This window comes from Gracilinanus agilis, chromosome 1, assembly GCF_016433145.1.
Source record: "Gracilinanus agilis isolate LMUSP501 chromosome 1, AgileGrace, whole genome shotgun sequence".
Lineage (NCBI taxonomy): Eukaryota > Metazoa > Chordata > Mammalia > Didelphimorphia > Didelphidae > Gracilinanus > Gracilinanus agilis.
Window position 1 is genome coordinate 42,618,974 of NC_058130.1, and position 10,419 is coordinate 42,629,392.

The following is a 10,419-nucleotide window of genomic DNA, read 5'->3' on the forward strand; positions in this document are numbered from 1 at the left end:
AAGGAAGGAAGGAAGGAAGGAAGGAAGGAAGGAAGGAAGGAAGGAAGGAAGGAAGGAAGGAATTGATCCCAGAATCAAGTCTGCAAAAGATTACTGAACTTCCTAAATTAGGTCCATAATCTCTTGAAAGTGATTGGTTTTACTCCTGTGGACTAGTAGCCTGGGAAATGGAGGGAAGGGTGTGTAACTGTCCCGGGGGGACACTGAGGGCATGCTTCCTCACTATTGTACTTGCCAGGCTGGAAGAGGAGATACTCAAATGAGAGGCAGAGAATAACCTGGTGTTTTTCTGGAAGGTCGTGGATGATGAGACCCTGTCCTGCCTAGAGCTGGAAAGGAGGAAAGAAAGATTGTGTCCTTGACGGATGAGAAAGAATTCCTCAACAAACTCCATGAGGAGGAGCTGAGGGACCTGCAGGTGAACCTGTAGAGCCAACAGATGCAGGTGAAGATGGAGGTCATAGTAAAGGCAGAGCTTACAGCAACCCTCCAAGATATCCAAGCCCAGTACAAAAGCATAGCTGTGAAGAACATGCAGGAAGCAGAAGAATGGTACAAGTCCAAGTATGTGGCCAATAGGAACCACGAGGCCCTTCAGCAGGCCAAGCAAGAGATGAACCAGTCCCGGAAGCAAATCCAGAGTCTGACCTGTGAAGTGGAGGCCTTTTGAGGACCAATGAGGCACTGCTCTGCCAACTATGAGAGCTCAAGGAGCAGTTTGCCCTGTAGTCTGGAGGTTATCAGGCTGGGGCTGCCAGGCTAGAGGAAGAGCTCCAGCAGCTGAAGGAGGAGATGTCCCATCACCTTCAGGAGTACCAGCTGCTGCTCAATGTCAGGCCCTGGACATTGAGATCGCCACCAACAGCAAGCTGCTGGAGAGCGAGGAGAGCAGGATCTCTGTACCCATACACTCCTTTGCCTCCTTCAGCAGGAAAACATCTGTGCCTGAGCCTGAACTTTCATTGGACACCCACAGCCAAAGGTGCTTTTAATCAAGACCACAGAAACTAGGGATGGAGAGGTGGTGACAGAATCTCATAAGAAACAGAGGAGTGAAATAGATAAATCTTCTACTCACAGTTACTAAGCCTTCAATGAATCCAAGATGCCTACTGCTCTTTTTCCCTCAACTTCCAAATCAGAGGTCTCAACTGGCCTCTATATCCTGCATTGTGCTTGGGGCCTAGTTCCCACCAAACCCAAATACCAAGTAATGTAATGACCCAACTGTGGGCCATGCCTTTAGTTGGTGATGTGGATGCATCCTCCAATCTTCCTGGCATTCATCAAGCAGCCTCCTCTTTCCACAACATGATTGTGACCTCTCCTGGTCTTTTGGCATTATCTGTATGTGACCTAGCATTGTAAAAGGGGAAAATGGGAAAGATTATGGTTGGATTGGATATTTAAAGTTTGGTCACCAGGGATAGAGTACTCAATTCCAAATAAGAGCCCAAATCAGAATAACTTTTATGGTGGTTTATTTACAATTTAGGAAGGTTGAAGGTAGCGAAAATGAGAGAGAAACTCTTACCCAGACCAGAGGCCTGGAGCAGGGAGACTTCAGAGACCCCAGCAGAGGGGGCACAGAGGTTCACTAAACAAGGCTTCTAGCCACAAGGCCTCCTCTAAGAAGAGAAGGCCTCCTTGAGACTAGAGCCTCCAGAAATGCCAAGGGAAGAGAAAGAGAGACAGTCTAACCTTCTCAAGTGACAATTTAAAGGAAAGCAGCCTGAGGTCTCACCAGAGCTCCTTCAACGTCAAGTTCAAAGCACCAAAAGCCCTCCAAGGGAAGTTACCATCATATTTAAAATACAACAGCTTTTGTCACTTTCTGTGTCCACCTCCAATTTCACGTGGACAAATGGCAGCCTCAATACTGTTTTGGACTGCCCAGGGGGCAGTCACTTGCTTTTAATTTGTCCCTTACTTTAATTTGTTCCAGTTCAAAAAAAAGTGAGAAATTGTTTTAACTAACTATATAATGGAAAACAAAAACAGAAAATAATTATAAAATCCTTGAAGGATATATATATATATTTCTGATATCCAAAACAGCAGTGGAACTTTCAAGGAACTGAATCATGTAAAAAAGAAGAGTCCAGAACAGAAATAATTTCATAGCCTTCTCTCTGATTCTTTTTTAATGATGATAGAAAGATGCAAAAAAAGACAAAGCATTTTCAGAATCTCTCAGGTTTATAATACAACTTTTTTCAGTTTAAGTAAGCATTCCTTGTCTACAATAATTATTTTTATTAGCTTAAAAGATCAAAGTTAAGCTTGTATCCACAGATGGAATAATTTATTGTTTTTTCTTCTCTTTCAATTTTTTTTGTTTAGTCTATGATCCAAATGAAATTCATTATAATACATTTTGAGAGATGTAGGTTTAAATATATTTGCCATCATAGTGCTACTAAGTTTTCCAAAATATATTTAGTAAATAATTTTAATCTTGCCATTATTCTTTAATTTTTAGTGATAGCTAACATTCTTCTTTTCTTTTTTCTTTGGAGGAGCTAATATGCAAAGGCATTTATGCAAAGCAATCTACAGTAAAAATAGAAACAATTAGAGATGTTCACTTGTAAGGATAATTTTACACTTTCATTTTTGAAATTAATCCATCTATTTTAAATGGAAAAATCCATTTTTTGCCTTTCTTTTTATCCCCAAAGTTTAGGAAAATATTTTCATTTCTCAACTCTTTCTCATCTTTTCTTTTTGTTCTTTTTGCATTTTTCTTTCCTCCTATTCTTTTTTCTTTTCTTTTCTTCAATGACTGATTTTCAGATTAATATGACTAAATTATGAAAATGTGTCCCTGTTTTGCATATGATTTTTAGTGGAGGTATTGTTAATATTTTTCTATCATATATAAAGTTTGTTCTTCATTTCATTGGTTCTTATTTGAATAACATATCTAATAGAGTTCAATGTTTATATCATTAAGAAATACTGTCTTTTACTTTTAAAAGATACTTTGCATTATTGATAAAAAATTAAATTGAGTCTGCTTTTTGTTTTATTTCTTATTATCAATGTAAGGTCTTCAAATCTGTGGTTACTGTTATAAAATTGAATACTTAAAAAATCTTACTAAAATGCATCTACACCAAGAAATTCCCTCAGATAATGTCAGGATTCCATCCAATGTAACCAAAGTCTATATTTCTCCAGGAAATATCACGACTTAACATGTAAATATGCTTAAACAAAAAAAGGGGAGGGAGTCTTTCAGCTACTCTTTAAGTATTATATCTAATAAAATGCTTAATAGAGCATACATTGTATTTAACATAACAAAAATCACCCTTTAATAATCGTTATATACAAGCAAATAAATAGCCCAAACAATTTCCCTTCTTTCTCAAATCCATCTTTGCTTCAACTGTGGGTTTATATAGTCTTCAAGAACTATAGAATCAAACTGATTCCCTTCTCCAAACCAAATATAAATTCCTTCCCTTAATCTATATAGCCTATTTTCTATGTGACTAGTCAAGGACAAGTTCCAGGCTTCCTCCTCTTGATGTGCCATTGTATTTTTATTCTCTTCCATTGGAGAGCAATTTTCACCATGAATTCCTCACCATGTCCAGCATCTCTTGTCTACAAAAAGTGATAGTAATACCCCACATAAAGGGCAAGCTATGCCTAAGCAACTCCAACAATAAACCATGGAATTTGTTGGAACAGCCACAGCAGGAGCTTTGGGAAGCCTCTGCTTACATTCAATAGGAGCATCAGAAAACTGGTCAGAAATAGAATGCAGGTGAACTTTTTTTTAAACCCTTACCTTCCATCTTGGAGTCAATACTGTGTATTGGCTCCAAGGCAGAAGAGTGGTGAGGGAAGTGACTTGCCCACCTTTATCACTCTTCTGCCTTGGAGCCAATACACAGTATTGACTCCAAGATAGAAGATAAGGGTTAAAAATAAATAAATGAATGAATGAATGAAATTGAAGATTTCCAAGCATTCATAAAGAAAAAATCAGACTTAAACAGAAAATTTGATGTCCAAACACAGAACTCAAGAGAATCACCAAAAGGTAATAAAGAGAGAGGGAAAAATAAAGCAAACAAAAAAAACCTTTTTTAAAAGGGACCCAATAAGTTCAAATGTTTTGTATCCCTATAAGAAAAGACAATAATGATAACTCTTTTAAATTGTTATTATCATCAGAGTAGCTAGAAGTATACTTAGAGGGAATAGTGACAAACTATATAGGATGAATTTTCAAGATTTTATATATATATATATGTATATATATATATATAACTAGAGGTAAAAAGGTATAATATTAAGAGAAATGGTAAAAGAGACAAAGTGAAGTAAATTTATATTTCATAAAGAAGAGCATGGGGGGAGCAGGGGAGAAGACCAATACACTGGAAGGGTAAAGAGTTTGGAGACAGGAAATACTTAATTCTTAAGTGCATTGAAATTAACTTAAAGAGGGAAGAAAAATCAGATCCATTGGAGCAGAGAATTTATGTGTGCCCTATAGAGAAGAAGAAGGGTAACAAATGGACTGGTGGGGAGGGAAGCAATATTAGGTAGGAAGAATGTGGGAGGTAGCTTTAAAAGACCCTAAAGAAAAATAAGGAGGGAATAAGAAGGAAGGGGAGAAAGTGAAGTAAAATAAGGAAGGGGATTAGGGAGACTGATTAAAAACAAAACACTGGTATAGAAGGAAATAGTGAAAGAAGAAAGGGCAGGACAAGGAGAGAGAATATAAATGTTGGGGAATATACAGTTGATAATCATAACTCTGAATGTGAATGGGATGAATTCAACCATAAAACAGAAGCAAATAGCAGAGTGATTGAGAAACAAAAATCCTACCATATGTTGTCTACAAGAAACACACATGAGGTAGGTAGACATACATAGGGTTAAGGTTAAAGGCTGGAACAAAATCTATTGGACTTCAACTGAGAAAAAGAAGGAAGGAGTTGCAATCATGATACCTGACAAACCAAAGTAAAAATAGATCTGGTTAGAAGAGATAGGGAAGATAATAACATCCTGATAAAAGTCAGTATAAAAATGAAGTAATATGCGTACTCAATATATATGCACCAAATAGTATATAAATTATGAGGCTACTGGAAATAATTAACAACTTTAGTAAAGTTGCAGGGTTAAAAATAAACCCACATAAATCACCAGCATTTCTATATATTTCCAACAAAACTCAGAAGCATGAGTTAGAAAGAGAAACTCCATTTAAAATAACTCTAGACAATATAAAATATTTAGGAATCTATCTGCCAAGACAAACACAGGAATTATATGAACACAACTAAAAACCCTTTCCATACAATTAAAATTAGATCTAAATAATTGGAAAAACCTTAATTACTTGTAGGTAGGATGCGCTAATATAATAAAAATGACAATCCTACCCAAAATAATCTACTTATTCAGTGCCATACCCATCAAACTCCCAAAAAATATAGACTTTTGGAAAAATTATAAGAAAGTTCATCTGGAAGAACAAAATAACAAGAATATCAAAGGAAATAATGAAAAAATGTGAGGGATGGGGGCCTAGCAGTACCACATCTTAAACTGTACTATAAAGCAGTGGTTATTAAAACAATATGGCACTAAGAGACAGAAGAGTGGATCAATGGAATAGACTAGAGGTAAATGACCTCAGTAAGCTAGTGTTTGATAAATCCAAAGATCCCAGCTTTTGGGACAAGAACCCACTATTTCACAAAAACTGCTAGGAAAATTGGAAAATGGTAATGGGGAAAATTAGGTTTAAATCAACATCTTACACCCTATACTGTTAAAGGGATTTTCTTAATCTCTGCTTCTGTCACCTTAAGAGGCTAAAGAGCAGGATTTCTAAGTAGATCAGAAATGACAGGTGTCAGTGAACCAGAGCTGAAGATTCTGTTACCAGGGAGACTAGGACTGAGGAGAAGAAGTAGTCAGCCCTCTGACAAGACATTAGTGGAGAGAGTTGGTCAGTGAGAAAATAAAGGAAGAAGCCAACTGCCTCTTAGGTGTTTTTTGCTTCTCGGATCTCTAGAGAGCAGGAGGTCTGTCTTTGAGGCAAGGATCTGCTGGCAATTTACTACTGGCAGATGGGCTGCTGAAGAAAACTGATTGAAGGAGTGAGTGAGTGGTGGCTGTCTATTATTTTAGGGAATTAGATAGTTAGTGAATAATTTATGAATAATGTAGGTTAGATTAGACCTGGTGGGTCAGACAGAAGAAATTGTCCTCAGAAGACAGTTAGAGTTAGGTTTAGGAAATTTAGGTTGTATTAGGAAATGTAGGTATATTTATAAGTTATAAAGTTAATAATCTCTCAATCCTGTTTTCTATCTTTCTATCTGTACTTCTTTTTCTAATTAAACAAAGTTTCTGTTAAACTGCTCTCCTTACTTTGTTGAACTCCTTAATTTAACCCTTATAATACTTGGGGATCAGCCAGGAGTTTGATTAAGCTGTTAAACTTCTATCCCTTGCTTTTTTGCTATGATATCCCTACCTTTCAAGAATACATAGGCAAAAAGTAGAAGTGCAGGGAATTGTTATAGGCAATTCAATATGTTGATATATATTTGTGCCTCTTTTTATATTATTTCCTCCTTTGAGAAAATACTTACTCACATGAATAGGCAGTTTTCACATGACGAAATCAAAACTATCAATAAGCACATGAAAAAATGTTCTAAATTCCTCCTGATTAGAGAACTGCAAGTTAAAACAACTCTGAGGTCCCACCTCATACCTAGCAGACTGGCCAATATGGCAGCAAAGAAAAGTGATAAATGTTGAAGAGGATGTGGCCAAATTGGGATATTAATACACTGCTGGTGGAGTTGTGAATTAATCTGACCATTCTGGAGGGTAATTTGGAACTATACACAAAGGACTTTAAAAGACTGCCTCCCCTTTGACCCAACCATACCACTGCTGGGTTTGTACCCCAACGAGATAATAAGGAAAAAGACTTCTACAAAAATATTCATTGCCTTGCTCTTTGTGGTGGCAAAACATTGGAAAATGAGGGAGTGTCCATCAATTGGGGAATGGATGAATAAATTGTGGTATATGTTGGTGATGGAATATTATTGTGCTGAAAGGAATAATGAACTGGAGGAATTCCATGTGAACTGGAAAGACCTCCAGGAATTGATGCAGAGTGAAAGGAGCAGAACCAGGAGAACATTGTAAACAGAGACTGATAAACTGTGACACAATTGAATGTAATGGACTTTTCTACAAGCAGTAATGCAATTATCCAAGATAATCCAGTGGAACTTGTGAGAAAGGACGTTATTGACATCCAGAGAAAGAATTGTAGAACCAGAAATGCATTAGAAAAATACATGCTCAATCACATAGTGCAATAAGGATGTGATTAGGGTTTTGATGTTAAAGGATCACTCTATTACACATAAGAATAACATAGAAATATGTTTTGAATAATAATGCATGTATAAACCAGTGGAACTGCTTTTCAACTTTGGGAGGGGGGAGGAGAGAGTAGGGAGTGGGGGATTATGAATCATATAACATTGGGGAAATATTCTAAATAAAAACAAAAAGTAAAAAAACAAAAATCCAATTCAGCAAGCTTATTATAAGTATTTCTAAATTATAGTCACTGTTCAGAAACTAAGGATAAAAAGATGGATAGAGAAACAAGAGTTTAGATTCTATTTCAGGTAGAATCATAAGGTGATAACACTTTGTAGCAGATAAAGAGATGGGGTGTCTTTGATCCAGTAATACCACTACCCAGTTTGTAAGCAAAAGATATAATAATGAAAAATGCTTGTACAAAAAATATTTCTAGCCATACTCTTTGTTGAGGCAAAAAATTATAAAATGATGGGAAAATGGAAAAATTGGGGAATGGCCGAACAAATTGTGGTATAAGATGGTGATAAAATATTATTTTGCATTAAGGAATGATAAACTGCTTGATTTCCTTATGAGCTGGAAAGACCTCCATGAAGTGATGCAGAGTGAAATGAGCAGAACCAGGAGAACATTGTACACAGAAACAAAAACATTGTGAGACAATCATATATAGTTGACTTTGCTACTAATAGCAATGCAAGGATCCAGGACAATCCTGAGGGACTGAGGAGAAAGAATGTTATCCACATGAGAGAAATGACTGTTGCAGTAGAAACACAGAAGGAAAACATTTGATTTATCATTTGTTTTATATGGGTATTGGATGTGGAGTTTTGATTTTGAAATGATTGCTTTATTGCAAAAATGAATAATAAGGAAATAGTTATTAAGTGACAATACATGTATTACCCAATGGAATTGCTTATCAGCTCTGGGAGGAGGAGGGGAAAGGGGAAGGAAAGAGCATGAATCATATTAACATGGAAAAATATTTAAATAAAAAAACCCTGAAAAACAAAAGAGATGGGGTGTAAATGGAGAAGAAATGAACATTAACCACTAGGACTTCCAGAACAGGTTTGATTTAAGTCACTGCATTTCAGCATTAAGGATTATTGGAGGTGGAATGACTGGATGAGCAGAGAGTAAGTACATTCAAAGCATAGAAGATATGAGACAGTGGGTGAGGTTTTAGGAGATCTCAAGTATTGTAGATGATTCATGAATTCCATAATGGAAAAGTTTTGTTCTCCTAGCTATTTTTTTCCTGTACAACCCCTCCTCTTTTTGTCATTTGTAAAGGAAGTTGGTTAAAAATGAGTTGACTTTATATTGATGGATGAAATGTGAAATGAATTTCATACTCAATTAAAATCTGGCCATGACATGAATTGTTATAATTCATAAGTGTTTCCCATTATCACTGCATTAATTGCCCTGCACTAGAATTGCATAACATAAAACACCAGGAAATGCTGCAATGATGTCATGTCAGCCATAATAGCCCTGGGGCCCTTTTGTCTGTGATACATTTAACAGTTTTTGTACTTGGCATTGGATTAAATGTATTTATAATTGACAATTAAAGTAATAAAAAGACACAAATCATCTGTAAGAGACTCTAATCATAGTGACAACTGATCAGAAATGTATTTGCTTCGGAGACAGAAAATAGAGGGATTGAGTTTGCTTTAGCAGAAATGTTAATTATATATTTGATAACCATAAATATAGAGAACATTGTTAGCTATTTTGTCATGGCATATAAACTCCTGAAGCTAAACTTTGTGGTAATATTTGTTCTCTCATTCCCTCTCTTCTCTTTCTCCCATTCTCCCTTACTTTCTTCTTTTTATCCTAGGGGAAGTAGAACCAACCTTCCTAGTTAGCCTCAAAAAAGCCCTAGAGGGGTTTGGGGAGGGAGACAAGCCCTAGAGAATCACTACACACACCCTTATCATTTTATTGTATCTAAAAGTTTCCATCATAATATTTAGGCACATGTTTGTCTACCTTCACCAATCTTCCTCCTAACATTTCACTGAGTTAGTCACTTCATCTTGTGCATGAGAAATCCTGATTAGTAGGGGAGTGAGGGAAATCTTACCTAATCTAGTATATCTAGTAAGTTATAATCTTCTGGGAAACCAGAACTTATTCAGCACAGTCATTTTACCATGCACTCTATTTGCACACAATACACATATTTATTTCTCATGTTCTCCTTGTTCTTCATTCCCCTCTCCCCCTAAAATATCTCACTTTTTTTCTTTATCCTTTCTCTAAGAACACAAACCAAGTTAATGCTATTTGTAAAATTTTTTAAATCTCCATATACCATCTCTGTGACTCCACAGACTGACAGTCCATTTTCTAATTATTACTTCCCTATATATGTTTCATATATTATTATTAGAACATAACTTGCATGAAAGTAAGGGTTGGTTGTCTCATTTTTAATTTTTAATATTTTTCAAATACATGTAGAAAATATTTAATTGTCTTCTAATGTTTTATAATTTAGAATCTCTTTCGCATCCTTTTCCCCCTCACTGAGGTGATGAATGGTCTGATATAGATCATGTGAATGCTTTCATACAATCTATATTTCCACATTGTTCATTCAATGACAGAAGATACATATTACATATAAAATAAAATAAAAACTCAAAAGGAAATAAAGTGAAAGGTGGCATATTTTGATCTGCAATCAGACTCCAAGAGTTCCCTCTTTGGCTGTGGACACCATTTTTCATCATGAATCTCTTGTGATATTCTTGAAAATTTTTTTTAGTAGTTTAATCCTTCCCAGTTGAACATCATATAATATTTCTGTTACTATATGTACTGTTCTCCTGGTTCTTCTCACTTCACTTTGCCTCAGTTTATACAAACATTTCCAGGTTGTTGTTGTTTCTGAATTTATCATGTTTGTCATTTGTGTGTGTGTGTGTGTGTGTGTGTGTGTGTGTGTGTTTGAAATAGTATTCCATTACAAGCATACATCATAACTTGTTC

At 35.8% G+C, this 10,419-nt stretch overlaps 1 pseudogene; it reads left to right on the forward strand.

The window, feature by feature from the left end:
• Window positions 1-167: 167 nt before the first annotated feature.
• LOC123247096 lies at window positions 168-1,087 on the forward strand (annotated as a pseudogene).
• The last annotated feature ends 9,332 nt before the right edge of the window (window positions 1,088-10,419 follow it).